This window comes from Bombina bombina, chromosome 2, assembly GCF_027579735.1.
Source record: "Bombina bombina isolate aBomBom1 chromosome 2, aBomBom1.pri, whole genome shotgun sequence".
In the NCBI taxonomy this organism is placed as follows: domain Eukaryota; kingdom Metazoa; phylum Chordata; class Amphibia; order Anura; family Bombinatoridae; genus Bombina; species Bombina bombina.
Genome location: NC_069500.1, coordinates 1250131526 through 1250152240, shown reverse-complemented (window position 1 = coordinate 1250152240; position 20715 = coordinate 1250131526). Strand labels below are relative to the sequence as shown.

The 20715-nt window shown below is 39.9% G+C and overlaps 4 long non-coding RNA genes across 4 annotated transcripts; all 4 read right to left on the bottom strand.

Moving 5' to 3' along the window:
* Positions 1 to 1563: 1563 nt before the first annotated feature.
* On the bottom strand, positions 1564 to 1890 carry LOC128648244 (uncharacterized). Its single transcript, XR_008400550.1, has 2 exons — positions 1754 to 1890; positions 1564 to 1673 (listed from the first exon to the last, which is right to left on the bottom strand). It is a non-coding gene; the product is annotated as an uncharacterized LOC128648244 (long non-coding RNA).
* Positions 1891 to 6707: 4817 nt separating this feature from the next.
* Positions 6708 to 7034, bottom strand: LOC128648243 (uncharacterized). Its single transcript, XR_008400549.1, has 2 exons — positions 6898 to 7034; positions 6708 to 6817 (listed from the first exon to the last, which is right to left on the bottom strand). It is a non-coding gene; the product is annotated as an uncharacterized LOC128648243 (long non-coding RNA).
* A 4817-nt stretch (positions 7035 to 11851) lies between these two features.
* LOC128648242 (uncharacterized) lies at positions 11852 to 12178 on the bottom strand. The gene is made up of 2 exons (XR_008400548.1): positions 12042 to 12178; positions 11852 to 11961 (listed from the first exon to the last, which is right to left on the bottom strand). It is a non-coding gene; the product is annotated as an uncharacterized LOC128648242 (long non-coding RNA).
* A 4817-nt stretch (positions 12179 to 16995) lies between these two features.
* Positions 16996 to 17322, bottom strand: LOC128648241 (uncharacterized). Its single transcript, XR_008400547.1, has 2 exons — positions 17186 to 17322; positions 16996 to 17105 (listed from the first exon to the last, which is right to left on the bottom strand). It is a non-coding gene; the product is annotated as an uncharacterized LOC128648241 (long non-coding RNA).
* Positions 17323 to 20715: the final 3393 nt, after the last annotated feature.

Here is a 20715-nt window from a genome sequence, read left to right as displayed (position 1 = left end):
ACGAAGGATATAAATCTTTCTTTTGGTATTAAGCTTTGGTCTGGTGTCTGGAATCGTGTATACATAGGTAATCTGGAAAGAGCGTCAGCTTTATGGTTTTTATTCGCTGGGCGGTAAACTATTTGATAATCGAATCTAGAAAGAAACAGATTCCACCTGACTTGTCTTGCGGAAAGAGTTCTTGTACACTTGAGGTATTGTAAATTCCTATGATCTGTATAGATCAATATAGGAACAGTAGTGCCTTCCAGGAGGTGCCTCCAGTGTTCAAGGGAAAGTTTAATGGCCAATAATTCTTTATCCCCGATGGGGTAGTTCTGTTCTGCTGAATTTAGCGTACGGGAAAAAAAAGCAACTGGGTGTAAAGGTTGTTTAAGATCTTCACGTTGTGAGAGAACAGCACCGACAGCAACATCTGAGGCATCAACCTCCAGGACATATTGGCGATCTGGGTTAGGGAATCTGAGGATAGGTGCAGTGGTGAATTTAATTTTCAGAAAATCAAATGCTGTTTGTGCTTCTTGACTCCATTTGAATGGTAATGTGGTTTTTGTTAGAATAGTAAGAGGTTTGGTGAGTTTAGAAAAGTCTTTTATAAACTTGCGATAAAAATTCGCAAAACCCAAAAACCGTTGGATCTCTTTTCTAGATTTAGGGTTAGGCCAATCCTTTACCGCTTGTATTTTTGTTTCCTCCATGGATATACCTGAGGAGGTAATTACATAACCTAGGAAAGCTATACTTTGTGTGTTAAAGATGAAAGTGGCCGGGGCGTTACAGAGCCCGAACGGCATGACCGTATATTCATAGTGACCGTATCGGGTCCGGAACGCCGTCAGCCACTCATCCCCACTTCTTACTCTAATCAAGTTATACGCCCCCCTAAGGTCCAACTTGGTAAAGTATTTAGCCCCCTCCAGTCTTTCAATAAGTTCCGGAATTAGGGGCAACGGATACCTATTCTTTACCGTGATTTTATTCAGTTGTCTATAATCAATGATAGGCCTTAGGGAGCCGTCTTTGTTTTTCACAAAGAAAATTCCGGCTCCTGCTGGTGAGGTAGAGGGGCGTATAAACCCTTTCCTGAGGTTTTCCTCTAAGTAAGTTTTCAAATGATTAAGCTCAGTTGTAGAAAGGGGAAAAATGTGCCCACAAGGAATATTAGCACCAGGAAGTATGTCTATAGGGCAGTCATACTTCCTGTGCGGGGGCAAGCTCTCAGATTCAGTTTTGTTGAATAAATCTGAAAAATCGCTATACTCCGCAGGAATTTGAAATTCAGGTGTAGTTGGGGATGTGAGTAGAATATTTATGGGAAAACATGTTGTAGAGCAGTATTTTGAATTGAAGGTAAGAGAAAGATCAGTCCAAGATATAAGTGGATTGTGTAAGCTTAACCAAGTTAAACCTAGAATTATAGGAGAGACTGGCGAGGTTATTACATCAAACGATATATATTCCCTATGATGGTTATTAGTAGAAACTAGTAGTGGTATAGTTTGGTATAAGACTGGCCCTGAGGTAATAACATTCCCATCAATACCACGTAAAAGAACAGGAGACTTTTTCTGCATAAGTGGTATTTTATTTAATTCTGTGAAATTCTTATCTATATAACATGCTGTAGCACCAGAGTCAATTATTGCTGGAACGTTGACGCGTAGGAGATCCCACTGTAATAAAAGAGTAAGTTTACAGTATGTAGTGGTGGAATCATAGGTATTACAACAAGATGTTATAGAAACTTCCTTACCCTTTTTTTGTCTTTGAAGAGAGGGACAGTCTCTGACCGTATGGTCCTGGGAAGCACAGTATAAGCATAAATTATTTTCTCTTCTTCTGTTTTTCTCTTGGTGTGTAAGAGGCCCTTTCAAGAAACCTATCTCCATGGGTTCTGCGTATGTTTTACTAGAGACATGAGGAGAAGTAGTGGTGGTGTGTTTTTTAAGGTGGGTGTCCTGATATGATTTTTCATGCATGCGTTCTCTGAGGCGTCTATCAATGGTAATGCTAAGGTTGATGAGCCCTTCTAATGTGGGGGGTAAGTCTATGCGGGATAACTCATCTTTAATAGATTCAGAGAGGCCAATTCTGAACTGATTTTTAAGAGATACATCATTCCATTGGGAATCTTTAGCCCACCTTTTGAAATCAGTGATGTACTCTTCAACAATTCTCTTCTTTTGTTTTAAAGCTCTAAGTGCTGTCTCGGCAGTCAATTGCTTAAAGGGGTCTTCATATAATTGACCCATAGCAGTAAAAAATCCATCCAAAGAATTTAGTATTGCTTCGTTTGTCTCAAAAAAACTATTGGCCCATGAGCGGGGCTCCCCTCTTAAATAGGATATTACTGTGAGAACACGGATCCTATCATTAGGGTATGACTGGGGCCTCAATGTAAAGAGCAAAAGGCAAGCATTTTTGAAATCTCTAAACTGAGACCTATCGCCAGAAAACTTCTCTGGTAAACTCACATGTGGTTCTGATGTATGTATCTTAGGATCAATATAATCCTTAATATAAGCCTTAAGGGAATCATTCTCAGCTTTAAGTGAAGTTAACCCCTCTGTAAGGAAATCAACCCTCTGGTTAAGTGTCTGTATGTGAGTTGTCATCTCAGCTGGGTCCATAGTAGTTGGGCTTGGTATTCTGTCAGGTTCAGTCAAATGCTCTGAGCTTTTCAAATAAGAGAACATAGTGTGAGAGTGAGACCACAGCTGCTGAGATTATATATATATATATTCTAATAAAATTTGGTATGTAGCAAAGAGTTAATGTGGTTTAACATGTATATCCACCTGGATACTGCTAAACACAATTAATTCAGGTAGCTGGATTTGATCTAAGGTTATATAGGTGAAGAGTGCTCTATAGCTGCCACATGTGTAATTTATACACTGAATATAATGCAGCAGAGCGTCTCACACAGTAACCTGCTGAATTAACAGTTAGTGTTTAGCACACAGTAAAAATATGACATGTCACTTAAAAAAAATGAAAAAGGGAAACATGTGCAAGTTCACAAGTTTGAGGAAAAATAAGGAGCCTTATATTTGTAGTATAACTTTAGGTATGGATGGAGAAAACATAAGGGAGCATAGTAACGACCCAGATGCTAAGTGAATATATTTACAAAGATTCCGGTTTTACTTGATTAAAGAGGAAACGTATACCTGAGAAGTGCTGAGTTCTAATTCAGAAGCAGGATGATCCGGTATGTTGATAGTCCTGGAAGTTTAGTAGAATCCGGTAAAGCAAGTAAGAATTGTGGAACTCCGGTTACTCCGTGGTTGGCGTGTGACGTCACCGCGGAGTGATATGGTGATAGATCCTGAATCCCTTTCAGGAATCTGTATGTCGTAGAGGGAAAACTGCGTGACAGCAGTAAGGAACAGGCTTAGGAAATCTTTGTTCAGCTACCAGGAGCAAACACAAACGTATACCAAGCAATGAGAGGAGGTACAGACTGACTTAAATAGTGAGACAGGAAATAATAGATCCGGATTTAAAGGTACAGCAGGAGTTATGTCAACAACCCTGACAGGATCCCCCCAACAAAGAGCAACACCGGTGCTCAGGGACGAGGACGTTCGGGATTCCTGCGATGGAATATGGATAGCAACCTAGGAGCAGAGATATTACTAGCAGGTTCCCAAGAATCATGATCCGAAGAGTAGCCTTTCCAAGCAACCAGATACTGGACGGTACCACGGAAATATCGGGAGTCCAAAATGGCACGAACTTCGTATTCAGTCTCTGGGTCTATGGAAACTTGAGGAGTAGTACTAGTAGATGAAGAGTTCCTCAATGCTTTATATGGCTTGAGGAGCGACACATGAAATGTGGGATGAATTTTCATATAGTCCGGTAATTTAAGTCTAACAGCATTGACGTTGATGACTTGAGTAATAGGATAAGGTCCTATGTATAAAGGAGAAAACTTTTTGGTGGGGGTGTTAAGTCTAAGATTCTTGGTGGACAACCAAACAAGGTCCCCAGTGGTGTAAGAAGGAGGTGTCCTCCGTTTCCTGTCATAATATTTCTTCTGTGTTCTCTTGGAGTCTTCAATGGCTGCTTGGGTGATAGCAAAGTTAGAAGAAATGGTGTCGGAGAGATCTGAAACATTGGGGAACTGACTATGGTCATCAGGTAGTAGATGAAATTTGAGATGAAAACCATAATTAGAAAAGAACGGTGTGGTCTTGGTGGTAGAGTGTACAGAGTTATTAAAAGAGAATTCAGTGTACGGAAGATACGTGGACCAGTGATGTTGTTGAGCAGAGCAGTAAAGTCTCAGATATTGTTCGATCCACTGATTACATCTCTCCGTCTGCCCGTTACTTTGTGGATGATATGCGGTAGTGAGTTTTTTGTCAATATTGAATATTTTACAAAATTCTGTCCATAATCTGCTGGAGAATTGAGTTCCTCTGTCACTAAGAATGGAGTTTGGAAGACCATGCAATCTGAAAACATGAGTGATAAGTAATTGAATGGTTTCCATAGCTGTGGGTAGTTTGTGATAAGCGATAAAGTGAGACATTTTGCTGAATAAGTCTACTACAACTAATATAGTGTTCTTGTTATTAGATTGTGGTAGATCTACAATAAAGTCGATTGCGATTTGGGACCATGGCTTAGAAGGTGTATTGAGTGGTAGTAGAAGGCCATAAGGTGCTGGTTTTGTGGATTTGGAAACCGTGCAATTATGACACGAGATGACATGAGACCTGACATCTTCCTTCAACGTAGGCCACCAATAAGATCTGCTGATGAGTTCTTGGGTCTTTTTAACCCCTGGGTGTCCGGCTAACAATGATTCATGTGCGGTTTGAAGCAACTTTTGTCGGCGATCAGGTGGGATATACAACTTATCTTGATAGTAGTAGAGCCCATCATTTTTCTTATTCAAAAGGGCTATTGGTATACTGTGATCTTTTGCTTGTTCCAGTAAAAGCTGTGGTTTAGAATCACAAACGAAGGATATAAATCTTTCTTTTGGTATTAAGCTTTGGTCTGGTGTCTGGAATCGTGTATACATAGGTAATCTGGAAAGAGCGTCAGCTTTATGGTTTTTATTCGCTGGGCGGTAAACTATTTGATAATCGAATCTAGAAAGAAACAGATTCCACCTGACTTGTCTTGCGGAAAGAGTTCTTGTACACTTGAGGTATTGTAAATTCCTATGATCTGTATAGATCAATATAGGAACAGTAGTGCCTTCCAGGAGGTGCCTCCAGTGTTCAAGGGAAAGTTTAATGGCCAATAATTCTTTATCCCCGATGGGGTAGTTCTGTTCTGCTGAATTTAGCGTACGGGGAAAAAAAGCAACTGGGTGTAAAGGTTGTTTAAGATCTTCACGTTGTGAGAGAACAGCACCGACAGCAACATCTGAGGCATCAACCTCCAGGACATATTGGCGATCTGGGTTAGGGAATCTGAGGATAGGTGCAGTGGTGAATTTAATTTTCAGAAAATCAAATGCTGTTTGTGCTTCTTGACTCCATTTGAATGGTAATGTGGTTTTTGTTAGAATAGTAAGAGGTTTGGTGAGTTTAGAAAAGTCTTTTATAAACTTGCGATAAAAATTCGCAAAACCCAAAAACCGTTGGATCTCTTTTCTAGATTTAGGGTTAGGCCAATCCTTTACCGCTTGTATTTTTGTTTCCTCCATGGATATACCTGAGGAGGTAATTACATAACCTAGGAAAGCTATACTTTGTGTGTTAAAGATACACTTTTCAGGTTTGAGATAAAGGTGATTATCTCTTAATCTGGAAAGAACTTGTCTGACGTGAAGTATGTGTTCTGTAATATTCTTGGAGTATATTAAAATATCGTCTAGATAAATAACTATGAAGACGTCCAGAATATCTCTGAATAGATCATTAATCAGATGCTGGAAAGTGGCCGGGGCGTTACAGAGCCCGAACGGCATGACCGTATATTCATAGTGACCGTATCGGGTCCGGAACGCCGTCAGCCACTCATCCCCACTTCTTACTCTAATCAAGTTATACGCCCCCCTAAGGTCCAACTTGGTAAAGTATTTAGCCCCCTCCAGTCTTTCAATAAGTTCCGGAATTAGGGGCAACGGATACCTATTCTTTACCGTGATTTTATTCAGTTGTCTATAATCAATGATAGGCCTTAGGGAGCCGTCTTTGTTTTTCACAAAGAAAATTCCGGCTCCTGCCGGTGAGGTAGAGGGGCGTATAAACCCTTTCCTGAGGTTTTCCTCTAAGTAAGTTTTCAAATGATTAAGCTCAGTTGTAGAAAGGGGAAAAATGTGCCCACAAGGAATATTAGCACCAGGAAGTATGTCTATAGGGCAGTCATACTTCCTGTGCGGGGGCAAGCTCTCAGATTCAGTTTTGTTGAATAAATCTGAAAAATCGCTATACTCCGCAGGAATTTGAAATTCAGGTGTAGTTGGGGATGTGAGTAGAATATTTATGGGAAAACATGTTGTAGAGCAGTATTTTGAATTGAAGGTAAGAGAAAGATCAGTCCAAGATATAAGTGGATTGTGTAAGCTTAACCAAGTTAAACCTAGAATTATAGGAGAGACTGGCGAGGTTATTACATCAAACGATATATATTCCCTATGATGGTTATTAGTAGAAACTAGTAGTGGTATAGTTTGGTATAAGACTGGCCCTGAGGTAATAACATTCCCATCAATACCACGTAAAAGAACAGGAGACTTTTTCTGCATAAGTGGTATTTTATTTAATTCTGTGAAATTCTTATCTATATAACATGCTGTAGCACCAGAGTCAATTATTGCTGGAACGTTGACGCGTAGGAGATCCCACTGTAATAAAAGAGTAAGTTTACAGTATGTAGTGGTGGAATCATAGGTATTACAACAAGATGTTATAGAAACTTCCTTACCCTTTTTTTGTCTTTGAAGAGAGGGACAGTCTCTGACCGTATGGTCCTGGGAAGCACAGTATAAGCATAAATTATTTTCTCTTCTTCTGTTTTTCTCTTGGTGTGTAAGAGGCCCTTTCAAGAAACCTATCTCCATGGGTACTGCGTATGTTTTACTAGAGACATGAGGAGAAGTAGTGGTGGTGTGTTTTTTAAGGTGGGTGTCCTGATATGATTTTTCATGCATGCGTTCTCTGAGGCGTCTATCAATGGTAATGCTAAGGTTGATGAGCCCTTCTAATGTGGGGGGTAAGTCTATGCGGGATAACTCATCTTTAATAGATTCAGAGAGGCCAATTCTGAACTGATTTTTAAGAGATACATCATTCCATTGGGAATCTTTAGCCCACCTTTTGAAATCAGTGATGTACTCTTCAACAATTCTCTTCTTTTGTTTTAAAGCTCTAAGTGCTGTCTCGGCAGTCAATTGCTTAAAGGGGTCTTCATATAATTGACCCATAGCAGTAAAAAATCCATCCAAAGAATTTAGTATTGCTTTGTTTGTCTCAAAAAAACTATTGGCCCATGAGCGGGGCTCCCCTCTTAAATAGGATATTACTGTGAGAACACGGATCCTATCATTAGGGTATGACTGGGGCCTCAATGTAAAGAGCAAAAGGCAAGCATTTTTGAAATCTCTAAACTGAGACCTATCGCCAGAAAACTTCTCTGGTAAACTCACATGTGGTTCTGATGTATGTATCTTAGGATCAATATAATCCTTAATATAAGCCTTAAGGGAATCATTCTCAGCTTTAAGTGAAGTTAACCCCTCTGTAAGGAAATCAACCCTCTGGTTAAGTGTCTGTATGTGAGTTGTCATCTCAGCTGGGTCCATAGTAGTTGGGCTTGGTATTCTGTCAGGTTCAGTCAAATGCTCTGAGCTTTTCAAATAAGAGAACATAGTGTGAGAGTGAGACCACAGCTGCTGAGATTATATATATATATATTCTAATAAAATTTGGTATGTAGCAAAGAGTTAATGTGGTTTAACATGTATATCCACCTGGATACTGCTAAACACAATTAATTCAGGTAGCTGGATTTGATCTAAGGTTATATAGGTGAAGAGTGCTCTATAGCTGCCACATGTGTAATTTATACACTGAATATAATGCAGCAGAGCGTCTCACACAGTAACCTGCTGAATTAACAGTTAGTGTTTAGCACACAGAAAAAATATGACATGTCACATAAAAAAAATGAAAAAGGGAAACATGTGCAAGTTCACAAGTTTGAGGAAAAATAAGGAGCCTTATATTTGTAGTATAACTTTAGGTATGGATGGAGAAAACATAAGGGAGCATAGTAACGACCCAGATGCTAAGTGAATATATTTACAAAGATTCCGGTTTTACTTGATTAAAGAGGAAACGTATACCTGAGAAGTGCTGAGTTCTAATTCAGAAGCAGGATGATCCGGTATGTTGATAGTCCTGGAAGTTTAGTAGAATCCGGTAAAGCAAGTAAGAATTGTGGAACTCCGGTTACTCCGTGGTTGGCGTGTGACGTCACCGCGGAGTGATATGGTGATAGATCCTGAATCCCTTTCAGGAATCTGTATGTTGTAGAGGGAAAACTGCGTGACAGCAGTAAGGAACAGGCTTAGGAAATCTTTGTTCAGCTACCAGGAGCAAACACAAACGTATACCAAGCAATGAGAGGAGGTACAGACTGACTTAAATAGTGAGACAGGAAATAATAGATCCGGATTTAAAGGTACAGCAGGAGTTATGTCAACAACCCTGACAGGATCCCCCCAACAAAGAGCAACACCGGTGCTCAGGGACGAGGACGTTCGGGATTCCTGCGATGGAATATGGATAGCAACCTAGGAGCAGAGATATTACTAGCAGGTTCCCAAGAATCATGATCCGAAGAGTAGCCTTTCCAAGCAACCAGATACTGGACGGTACCACGGAAATATCGGGAGTCCAAAATGGCACGAACTTCGTATTCAGTCTCTGGGTCTATGGAAACTTGAGGAGTAGTACTAGTAGATGAAGAGTTCCTCAATGCTTTATATGGCTTGAGGAGCGACACATGAAATGTGGGATGAATTTTCATATAGTCCGGTAATTTAAGTCTAACAGCATTGACGTTGATGACTTGAGTAATAGGATAAGGTCCTATGTATAAAGGAGAAAACTTTTTGGTGGGGGTGTTAAGTCTAAGATTCTTGGTGGACAACCAAACAAGGTCCCCAGTGGTGTAAGAAGGAGGTGTCCTCCGTTTCCTGTCATAATATTTCTTCTGTGTTCTCTTGGAGTCTTCAATGGCTGCTTGGGTGATAGCAAAGTTAGAAGAAATGGTGTCGGAGAGATCTGAAACATTGGGGAACTGACTATGGTCATCAGGTAGTAGATGAAATTTGGGATGAAAACCATAATTAGAAAAGAACGGTGTGGTCTTGGTGGTAGAGTGTACAGAGTTATTAAAAGAGAATTCAGCGTACAGAAGATACGTGGACCAGTGATGTTGTTGAGCAGAGCAGTAAAGTCTCAGATATTGTTCGATCCACTGATTACATCTCTCCGTCTGCCCATTACTTTGTGGATGATATGCGGTAGTGAGTTTTTTGTCAATATTGAATATTTTACAAAATTCTGTCCATAATCTGCTGGAGAATTGAGTTCCTCTGTCACTAAGAATGGAGTTTGGAAGACCATGCAATCTGAAAACATGAGTGATAAGTAATTGAATGGTTTCCATAGCTGTGGGTAGTTTGTGATAAGCGATAAAGTGAGACATTTTGCTGAATAAGTCTACTACAACTAATATAGTGTTCTTGTTATTAGATTGTGGTAGATCTACAATAAAGTCGATTGCGATTTGGGACCATGGCTTAGAAGGTGTATTGAGTGGTAGTAGAAGGCCATAAGGTGCTTGTTTTGTGGATTTGGAAACCGTGCAATTATGACACGAGATGACATGAGACCTGACATCTTCCTTCAACGTAGGCCACCAATAAGATCTGCTGATGAGTTCTTGGGTCTTTTTAACCCCTGGGTGTCCGGCTAACAATGATTCATGTGCGGTTTGAAGCAACTTTTGTCGGCGATCAGGTGGGATATACAACTTATCTTGATAGTAGTAGAGCCCATCATTTTTCTTATTCAAAAGGGCTATTGGTATACTGTGATCTTTTGCTTGTTCCAGTAAAAGCTGTGGTTTAGAATCACAAACGAAGGATATAAATCTTTCTTTTGGTATTAAGCTTTGGTCTGGTGTCTGGAATCGTGTATACATAGGTAATCTGGAAAGAGCGTCAGCTTTATGGTTTTTATTCGCTGGGCGGTAAACTATTTGATAATCGAATCTAGAAAGAAACAGATTCCACCTGACTTGTCTTGCGGAAAGAGTTCTTGTACACTTGAGGTATTGTAAATTCCTATGATCTGTATAGATCAATATAGGAACAGTAGTGCCTTCCAGGAGGTGCCTCCAGTGTTCAAGGGAAAGTTTAATGGCCAATAATTCTTTATCCCCGATGGGGTAGTTCTGTTCTGCTGAATTTAGCGTACGGGAAAAAAAAGCAACTGGGTGTAAAGGTTGTTTAAGATCTTCACGTTGTGAGAGAACAGCACCGACAGCAACATCTGAGGCATCAACCTCCAGGACATATTGGCGATCTGGGTTAGGGAATCTGAGGATAGGTGCAGTGGTGAATTTAATTTTCAGAAAATCAAATGCTGTTTGTGCTTCTTGACTCCATTTGAATGGTAATGTGGTTTTTGTTAGAATAGTAAGAGGTTTGGTGAGTTTAGAAAAGTCTTTTATAAACTTGCGATAAAAATTCGCAAAACCCAAAAACCGTTGGATCTCTTTTCTAGATTTAGGGTTAGGCCAATCCTTTACCGCTTGTATTTTTGTTTCCTCCATGGATATACCTGAGGAGGTAATTACATAACCTAGGAAAGCTATACTTTGTGTGTTAAAGATACACTTTTCAGGTTTGAGATAAAGGTGATTATCTCTTAATCTGGAAAGAACTTGTCTGACATGAAGTATGTGTTCTGTAATATTCTTGGAGTATATTAAAATATCGTCTAGATAAATAACTATGAAGACGTCCAGAATATCTCTGAATAGATCATTAATCAGATGCTGGAAAGTGGCCGGGGCGTTACAGAGCCCGAACGGCATGACCGTATATTCATAGTGACCGTATCGGGTCCGGAACGCCGTCAGCCACTCATCCCCACTTCTTACTCTAATCAAGTTATACGCCCCCCTAAGGTCCAACTTGGTAAAGTATTTAGCCCCCTCCAGTCTTTCAATAAGTTCCGGAATTAGGGGCAACGGATACCTATTCTTTACCGTGATTTTATTCAGTTGTCTATAATCAATGATAGGCCTTAGGGAGCCGTCTTTGTTTTTCACAAAGAAAATTCCGGCTCCTGCCGGTGAGGTAGAGGGGCGTATAAACCCTTTCCTGAGGTTTTCCTCTAAGTAAGTTTTCAAATGATTAAGCTCAGTTGTAGAAAGGGGAAAAATGTGCCCACAAGGAATATTAGCACCAGGAAGTATGTCTATAGGGCAGTCATACTTCCTGTGCGGGGGCAAGCTCTCAGATTCAGTTTTGTTGAATAAATCTGAAAAATCGCTATACTCCGCAGGAATTTGAAATTCAGGTGTAGTTGGGGATGTGAGTAGAATATTTATGGGAAAACATGTTGTAGAGCAGTATTTTGAATTGAAGGTAAGAGAAAGATCAGTCCAAGATATAAGTGGATTGTGTAAGCTTAACCAAGTTAAACCTAGAATTATAGGAGAGACTGGCGAGGTTATTACATCAAACGATATATATTCCCTATGATGGTTATTAGTAGAAACTAGTAGTGGTATAGTTTGGTATAAGACTGGCCCTGAGGTAATAACATTCCCATCAATACCACGTAAAAGAACAGGAGACTTTTTCTGCATAAGTGGTATTTTATTTAATTCTGTGAAATTCTTATCTATATAACATGCTGTAGCACCAGAGTCAATTATTGCTGGAACGTTGACGCGTAGGAGATCCCACTGTAATAAAAGAGTAAGTTTACAGTATGTAGTGGTGGAATCATAGGTATTACAACAAGATGTTATAGAAACTTCCTTACCCTTTTTTTGTCTTTGAAGAGAGGGACAGTCTCTGACCGTATGGTCCTGGGAAGCACAGTATAAGCATAAATTATTTTCTCTTCTTCTGTTTTTCTCTTGGTGTGTAAGAGGCCCTTTCAAGAAACCTATCTCCATGGGTACTGCGTATGTTTTACTAGAGACATGAGGAGAAGTAGTGGTGGTGTGTTTTTTAAGGTGGGTGTCCTGATATGATTTTTCATGCATGCGTTCTCTGAGGCGTCTATCAATGGTAATGCTAAGGTTGATGAGCCCTTCTAATGTGGGGGGTAAGTCTATGCGGGATAACTCATCTTTAATAGATTCAGAGAGGCCAATTCTGAACTGATTTTTAAGAGATACATCATTCCATTGGGAATCTTTAGCCCACCTTTTGAAATCAGTGATGTACTCTTCAACAATTCTCTTCTTTTGTTTTAAAGCTCTAAGTGCTGTCTCGGCAGTCAATTGCTTAAAGGGGTCTTCATATAATTGACCCATAGCAGTAAAAAATCCATCCAAAGAATTTAGTATTGCTTTGTTTGTCTCAAAAAAACTATTGGCCCATGAGCGGGGCTCCCCTCTTAAATAGGATATTACTGTGAGAACACGGATCCTATCATTAGGGTATGACTGGGGCCTCAATGTAAAGAGCAAAAGGCAAGCATTTTTGAAATCTCTAAACTGAGACCTATCGCCAGAAAACTTCTCTGGTAAACTCACATGTGGTTCTGATGTATGTATCTTAGGATCAATATAATCCTTAATATAAGCCTTAAGGGAATCATTCTCAGCTTTAAGTGAAGTTAACCCCTCTGTAAGGAAATCAACCCTCTGGTTAAGTGTCTGTATGTGAGTTGTCATCTCAGCTGGGTCCATAGTAGTTGGGCTTGGTATTCTGTCAGGTTCAGTCAAATGCTCTGAGCTTTTCAAATAAGAGAACATAGTGTGAGAGTGAGACCACAGCTGCTGAGATTATATATATATATATTCTAATAAAATTTGGTATGTAGCAAAGAGTTAATGTGGTTTAACATGTATATCCACCTGGATACTGCTAAACACAATTAATTCAGGTAGCTGGATTTGATCTAAGGTTATATAGGTGAAGAGTGCTCTATAGCTGCCACATGTGTAATTTATACACTGAATATAATGCAGCAGAGCGTCTCACACAGTAACCTGCTGAATTAACAGTTAGTGTTTAGCACACAGAAAAAATATGACATGTCACATAAAAAAAATGAAAAAGGGAAACATGTGCAAGTTCACAAGTTTGAGGAAAAATAAGGAGCCTTATATTTGTAGTATAACTTTAGGTATGGATGGAGAAAACATAAGGGAGCATAGTAACGACCCAGATGCTAAGTGAATATATTTACAAAGATTCCGGTTTTACTTGATTAAAGAGGAAACGTATACCTGAGAAGTGCTGAGTTCTAATTCAGAAGCAGGATGATCCGGTATGTTGATAGTCCTGGAAGTTTAGTAGAATCCGGTAAAGCAAGTAAGAATTGTGGAACTCCGGTTACTCCGTGGTTGGCGTGTGACGTCACCGCGGAGTGATATGGTGATAGATCCTGAATCCCTTTCAGGAATCTGTATGTCGTAGAGGGAAAACTGCGTGACAGCAGTAAGGAACAGGCTTAGGAAATCTTTGTTCAGCTACCAGGAGCAAACACAAACGTATACCAAGCAATGAGAGGAGGTACAGACTGACTTAAATAGTGAGACAGGAAATAATAGATCCGGATTTAAAGGTACAGCAGGAGTTATGTCAACAACCCTGACAGGATCCCCCCAACAAAGAGCAACACCGGTGCTCAGGGACGAGGACGTTCGGGATTCCTGCGATGGAATATGGATAGCAACCTAGGAGCAGAGATATTACTAGCAGGTTCCCAAGAATCATGATCCGAAGAGTAGCCTTTCCAAGCAACCAGATACTGGACGGTACCACGGAAATATCGGGAGTCCAAAATGGCACGAACTTCGTATTCAGTCTCTGGGTCTATGGAAACTTGAGGAGTAGTACTAGTAGATGAAGAGTTCCTCAATGCTTTATATGGCTTGAGGAGCGACACATGAAATGTGGGATGAATTTTCATATAGTCCGGTAATTTAAGTCTAACAGCATTGACGTTGATGACTTGAGTAATAGGATAAGGTCCTATGTATAAAGGAGAAAACTTTTTGGTGGGGGTGTTAAGTCTAAGATTCTTGGTGGACAACCAAACAAGGTCCCCAGTGGTGTAAGAAGGAGGTGTCCTCCGTTTCCTGTCATAATATTTCTTCTGTGTTCTCTTGGAGTCTTCAATGGCTGCTTGGGTGATAGCAAAGTTAGAAGAAATGGTGTCGGAGAGATCTGAAACATTGGGGAACTGACTATGGTCATCAGGTAGTAGATGAAATTTGAGATGAAAACCATAATTAGAAAAGAACGGTGTGGTCTTGGTGGTAGAGTGTACAGAGTTATTAAAAGAGAATTCAGTGTACGGAAGATACGTGGACCAGTGATGTTGTTGAGCAGAGCAGTAAAGTCTCAGATATTGTTCGATCCACTGATTACATCTCTCCGTCTGCCCGTTACTTTGTGGATGATATGCGGTAGTGAGTTTTTTGTCAATATTGAATATTTTACAAAATTCTGTCCATAATCTGCTGGAGAATTGAGTTCCTCTGTCACTAAGAATGGAGTTTGGAAGACCATGCAATCTGAAAACATGAGTGATAAGTAATTGAATGGTTTCCATAGCTGTGGGTAGTTTGTGATAAGCGATAAAGTGAGACATTTTGCTGAATAAGTCTACTACAACTAATATAGTGTTCTTGTTATTAGATTGTGGTAGATCTACAATAAAGTCGATTGCGATTTGGGACCATGGCTTAGAAGGTGTATTGAGTGGTAGTAGAAGGCCATAAGGTGCTTGTTTTGTGGATTTGGAAACCGTGCAATTATGACACGAGATGACATGAGACCTGACATCTTCCTTCAACGTAGGCCACCAATAAGATCTGCTGATGAGTTCTTGGGTCTTTTTAACCCCTGGGTGTCCGGCTAACAATGATTCATGTGCGGTTTGAAGCAACTTTTGTCGGCGATCAGGTGGGATATACAACTTATCTTGATAGTAGTAGAGCCCATCATTTTTCTTATTCAAAAGGGCTATTGGTATACTGTGATCTTTTGCTTGTTCCAGTAAAAGCTGTGGTTTAGAATCACAAACGAAGGATATAAATCTTTCTTTTGGTATTAAGCTTTGGTCTGGTGTCTGGAATCGTGTATACATAGGTAATCTGGAAAGAGCGTCAGCTTTATGGTTTTTATTCGCTGGGCGGTAAACTATTTGATAATCGAATCTAGAAAGAAACAGATTCCACCTGACTTGTCTTGCGGAAAGAGTTCTTGTACACTTGAGGTATTGTAAATTCCTATGATCTGTATAGATCAATATAGGAACAGTAGTGCCTTCCAGGAGGTGCCTCCAGTGTTCAAGGGAAAGTTTAATGGCCAATAATTCTTTATCCCCGATGGGGTAGTTCTGTTCTGCTGAATTTAGCGTACGGGAAAAAAAAGCAACTGGGTGTAAAGGTTGTTTAAGATCTTCACGTTGTGAGAGAACAGCACCGACAGCAACATCTGAGGCATCAACCTCCAGGACATATTGGCGATCTGGGTTAGGGAATCTGAGGATAGGTGCAGTGGTGAATTTAATTTTCAGAAAATCAAATGCTGTTTGTGCTTCTTGACTCCATTTGAATGGTAATGTGGTTTTTGTTAGAATAGTAAGAGGTTTGGTGAGTTTAGAAAAGTCTTTTATAAACTTGCGATAAAAATTCGCAAAACCCAAAAACCGTTGGATCTCTTTTCTAGATTTAGGGTTAGGCCAATCCTTTACCGCTTGTATTTTTGTTTCCTCCATGGATATACCTGAGGAGGTAATTACATAACCTAGGAAAGCTATACTTTGTGTGTTAAAGATACACTTTTCAGGTTTGAGATAAAGGTGATTATCTCTTAATCTGGAAAGAACTTGTCTGACGTGAAGTATGTGTTCTGTAATATTCTTGGAGTATATTAAAATATCGTCTAGATAAATAACTATGAAGACGTCCAGAATATCTCTGAATAGATCATTAATCAGATGCTGGAAAGTGGCCGGGGCGTTACAGAGCCCGAACGGCATGACCGTATATTCATAGTGACCGTATCGGGTCCGGAACGCCGTCAGCCACTCATCCCCACTTCTTACTCTAATCAAGTTATACGCCCCCCTAAGGTCCAACTTGGTAAAGTATTTAGCCCCCTCCAGTCTTTCAATAAGTTCCGGAATTAGGGGCAACGGATACCTATTCTTTACCGTGATTTTATTCAGTTGTCTATAATCAATGATAGGCCTTAGGGAGCCGTCTTTGTTTTTCACAAAGAAAATTCCGGCTCCTGCCGGTGAGGTAGAGGGGCGTATAAACCCTTTCCTGAGGTTTTCCTCTAAGTAAGTTTTCAAATGATTAAGCTCAGTTGTAGAAAGGGGAAAAATGTGCCCACAAGGAATATTAGCACCAGGAAGTATGTCTATAGGGCAGTCATACTTCCTGTGCGGGGGCAAGCTCTCAGATTCAGTTTTGTTGAATAAATCTGAAAAATCGCTATACTCCGCAGGAATTTGAAATTCAGGTGTAGTTGGGGATGTGAGTAGAATATTTATGGGAAAACATGTTGTAGAGCAGTATTTTGAATTGAAGGTAAGACAAAGATCAGTCCAAGATATAAGTGGATTGTGTAAGCTTAACCAAGTTAAACCTAGAATTATAGGAGAGACTGGCGAGGTTATTACATCAAACGATATATATTCCCTATGATGGTTATTAGTAGAAACTAGTAGTGGTATAGTTTGGTATAAGACTGGCCCTGAGGTAATAACATTCCCATCAATACCACGTAAAAGAACAGGAGACTTTTTCTGCATAAGTGGTATTTTATTTAATTCTGTGAAATTCTTATCTATATAACATGCTGTAGCACCAGAGTCAATTATTGCTGGAACGTTGACGCGTAGGAGATCCCACTGTAATAAAAGAGTAAGTTTACAGTATGTAGTGGTGGAATCATAGGTATTACAACAAGATGTTATAGAAACTTCCTTACCCTTTTTTTGTCTTTGAAGAGAGGGACAGTCTCTGACCGTATGGTCCTGGGAAGCACAGTATAAGCATAAATTATTTTCTCTTCTTCTGTTTTTCTCTTGGTGTGTAAGAGGCCCTTTCAAGAAACCTATCTCCATGGGTACTGCGTATGTTTTACTAGAGACATGAGGAGAAGTAGTGGTGGTGTGTTTTTTAAGGTGGGTGTCCTGATATGATTTTTCATGCATGCGTTCTCTGAGGCGTCTATCAATGGTAATGCTAAGGTTGATGAGCCCTTCTAATGTGGGGGGTAAGTCTATGCGGGATAACTCATCTTTAATAGATTCAGAGAGGCCAATTCTGAACTGATTTTTAAGAGATACATCATTCCATTGGGAATCTTTAGCCCACCTTTTGAAATCAGTGATGTACTCTTCAACAATTCTCTTCTTTTGTTTTAAAGCTCTAAGTGCTGTCTCGGCAGTCAATTGCTTAAAGGGGTCTTCATATAATTGACCCATAGCAGTAAAAAATCCATCCAAAGAATTTAGTATTGCTTTGTTTGTCTCAAAAAAACTATTGGCCCATGAGCGGGGCTCCCCTCTTAAATAGGATATTACTGTGAGAACACGGATCCTATCATTAGGGTATGACTGGGGCCTCAATGTAAAGAGCAAAAGGCAAGCATTTTTGAAATCTCTAAACTGAGACCTATCGCCAGAAAACTTCTCTGGTAAACTCACATGTGGTTCTGATGTATGTATCTTAGGATCAATATAATCCTTAATATAAGCCTTAAGGGAATCATTCTCAGCTTTAAGTGAAGTTAACCCCTCTGTAAGGAAATCAACCCTCTGGTTAAGTGTCTGTATGTGAGTTGTCATCTCAGCTGGGTCCATAGTAGTTGGGCTTGGTATTCTGTCAGGTTCAGTCAAATGCTCTGAGCTTTTCAAATAAGAGAACATAGTGTGAGAGTGAGACCACAGCTGCTGAGATTATATATATATATATTCTAATAAAATTTGGTATGTAGCAAAGAGTTAATGTGGTTTAACATGTATATCCACCTGGATACTGCTAAACACAATTAATTCAGGTAGCTGGATTTGATCTAAGGTTATATAGGTGAAGAGTGCTCTATAGCTGCCACATGTGTAATTTATACACTGAATATAATGCAGCAGAGCGTCTCACACAGTAACCTGCTGAATTAACAGTTAGTGTTTAGCACACAGAAAAAATATGACATGTCACATAAAAAAAATGAAAAAGGGAAACATGTGCAAGTTCACAAGTTTGAGGAAAAATAAGGAGCCTTATATTTGTAGTATAACTTTAGGTATGGATGGAGAAAACATAAGGGAGCATAGTAACGACCCAGATGCTAAGTGAATATATTTACAAAGATTCCGGTTTTACTTGATTAAAGAGGAAACGTATACCTGAGAAGTGCTGAGTTCTAATTCAGAAGCAGGATGATCCGGTATGTTGATAGTCCTGGAAGTTTAGTAGAATCCGGTAAAGCAAGTAAGAATTGTGGAACTCCGGTTACTCCGTGGTTGGCGTGTGACGTCACCGCGGAGTGATATGGTGATAGATCCTGAATCCCTTTCAGGAATCTGTATGTTGTAGAGGGAAAACTGCGTGACAGCAGTAAGGAACAGGCTTAGGAAATCTTTGTTCAGCTACCAGGAGCAAACACAAACGTATACCAAGCAATGAGAGGAGGTACAGACTGACTTAAATAGTGAGACAGGAAATAATAGATCCGGATTTAAAGGTACAGCAGGAGTTATGTCAACAACCCTGACAGGATCCCCCCAACAAAGAGCAACACCGGTGCTCAGGGACGAGGACGTTCGGGATTCCTGCGATGGAATATGGATAGCAACCTAGGAGCAGAGATATTACTAGCAGGTTCCCAAGAATCATGATCCGAAGAGTAGCCTTTCCAAGCAACCAGATACTGGACGGTACCACGGAAATATCGGGAGTCCAAAATGGCACGAACTTCGTATTCAGTCTCTGGGTCTATGGAAACTTGAGGAGTAGTACTAGTAGATGAAGAGTTCCTCAATGCTTTATATGGCTTGAGGAGCGACACATGAAATGTGGGATGAATTTTCATATAGTCCGGTAATTTAAGTCTAACAGCATTGACGTTGATGACTTGAGTAATAGGATAAGGTCCTATGTATAAAGGAGAAAACTTTTTGGTGGGGGTGTTAAGTCTAAGATTCTTGGTGGACAACCAAACAAGGTCCCCAGTGGTGTAAGAAGGAGGTGTCCTCCGTTTCCTGTCATAATATTTCTTCTGTGTTCTCTTGGAGTCTTCAATGGCTGCTTGGGTGATAGCAAAGTTAGAAGAAATGGTGTCGGAGAGATCTGAAACATTGGGGAACTGACTATGGTCATCAGGTAGTAGATGAAATTTGGGATGAAAACCATAATTAGAAAAGAACGGTGTGGTCTTGGTGGTAGAGTGTACAGAGTTATTAAAAGAGAATTCAGCGTACAGAAGATACGTGGACCAGTGATGTTGTTGAGCAGAGCAGTAAAGTCTCAGATATTGTTCGATCCACTGATTACATCTCTCCGTCTGCCCGTTACTTTGTGGATGATATGCGGTAGTGAGTTTTTTGTCAATATTGAATATTTTACAAAATTCTGTCCATAATCTGCTGGAGAATTGAGTTCCTCTGTCACTAAGAATGGAGTTTGGAAGACCATGCAATCTGAAAACATGAGTGATAAGTAATTGAATGGTTTCCATAGCTGTGGGTAGTTTGTGATAAGCGATAAAGTGAGACATTTTGCTGAATAAGTCTACTACAACTAATATAGTGTTCTTGTTATTAGATTGTGGTAGATCTACAATAAAGTCGATTGCGATTTGGGACCATGGCTTAGAAGGTGTATTGAGTGGTAGTAGAAGGCCATAAGGTGCTTGTTTTGTGGATTTGGAAACCGTGCAATTATGACACGAGATGACATGAGACCTGACATCTTCCTTCAACGTAGGCCACCAATAAGATCTGCTGATGAGTTCTTGGGTCTTTTTAACCCCTGGGTGTCCGGCTAACAATGATTCATGTGCGGTTTGAAGCAACTTTTGTCGGCGATCAGGTGGGATATACAACTTATCTTGATAGTAGTAGAGCCCATCATTTTTCTTATTCAAAAGGGCTATTGGTATACTGTGATCTTTTGCTTGTTCCAGTAAAAGCTGTGGTTTAGAATCACAAACGAAGGATATAAATCTTTCTTTTGGTATTAAGCTTTGGTCTGGTGTCTGGAATCGTGTATACATAGGTAATCTGGAAAGAGCGTCAGCTTTATGGTTTTTATTCGCTGGGCGGTAAACTATTTGATAATCGAATCTAGAAAGAAACAAATTCCACCTGACTTGTCTTGCGGAAAGAGTTCTTGTACACTTGAGGTATTGTAAATTCCTATGATCTGTATAGATCAATATAGGAACAGTAGTGCCTTCCAGGAGGTGCCTCCAGTGTTCAAGGGAAAGTTTAATGGCCAATAATTCTTTATCCCCGA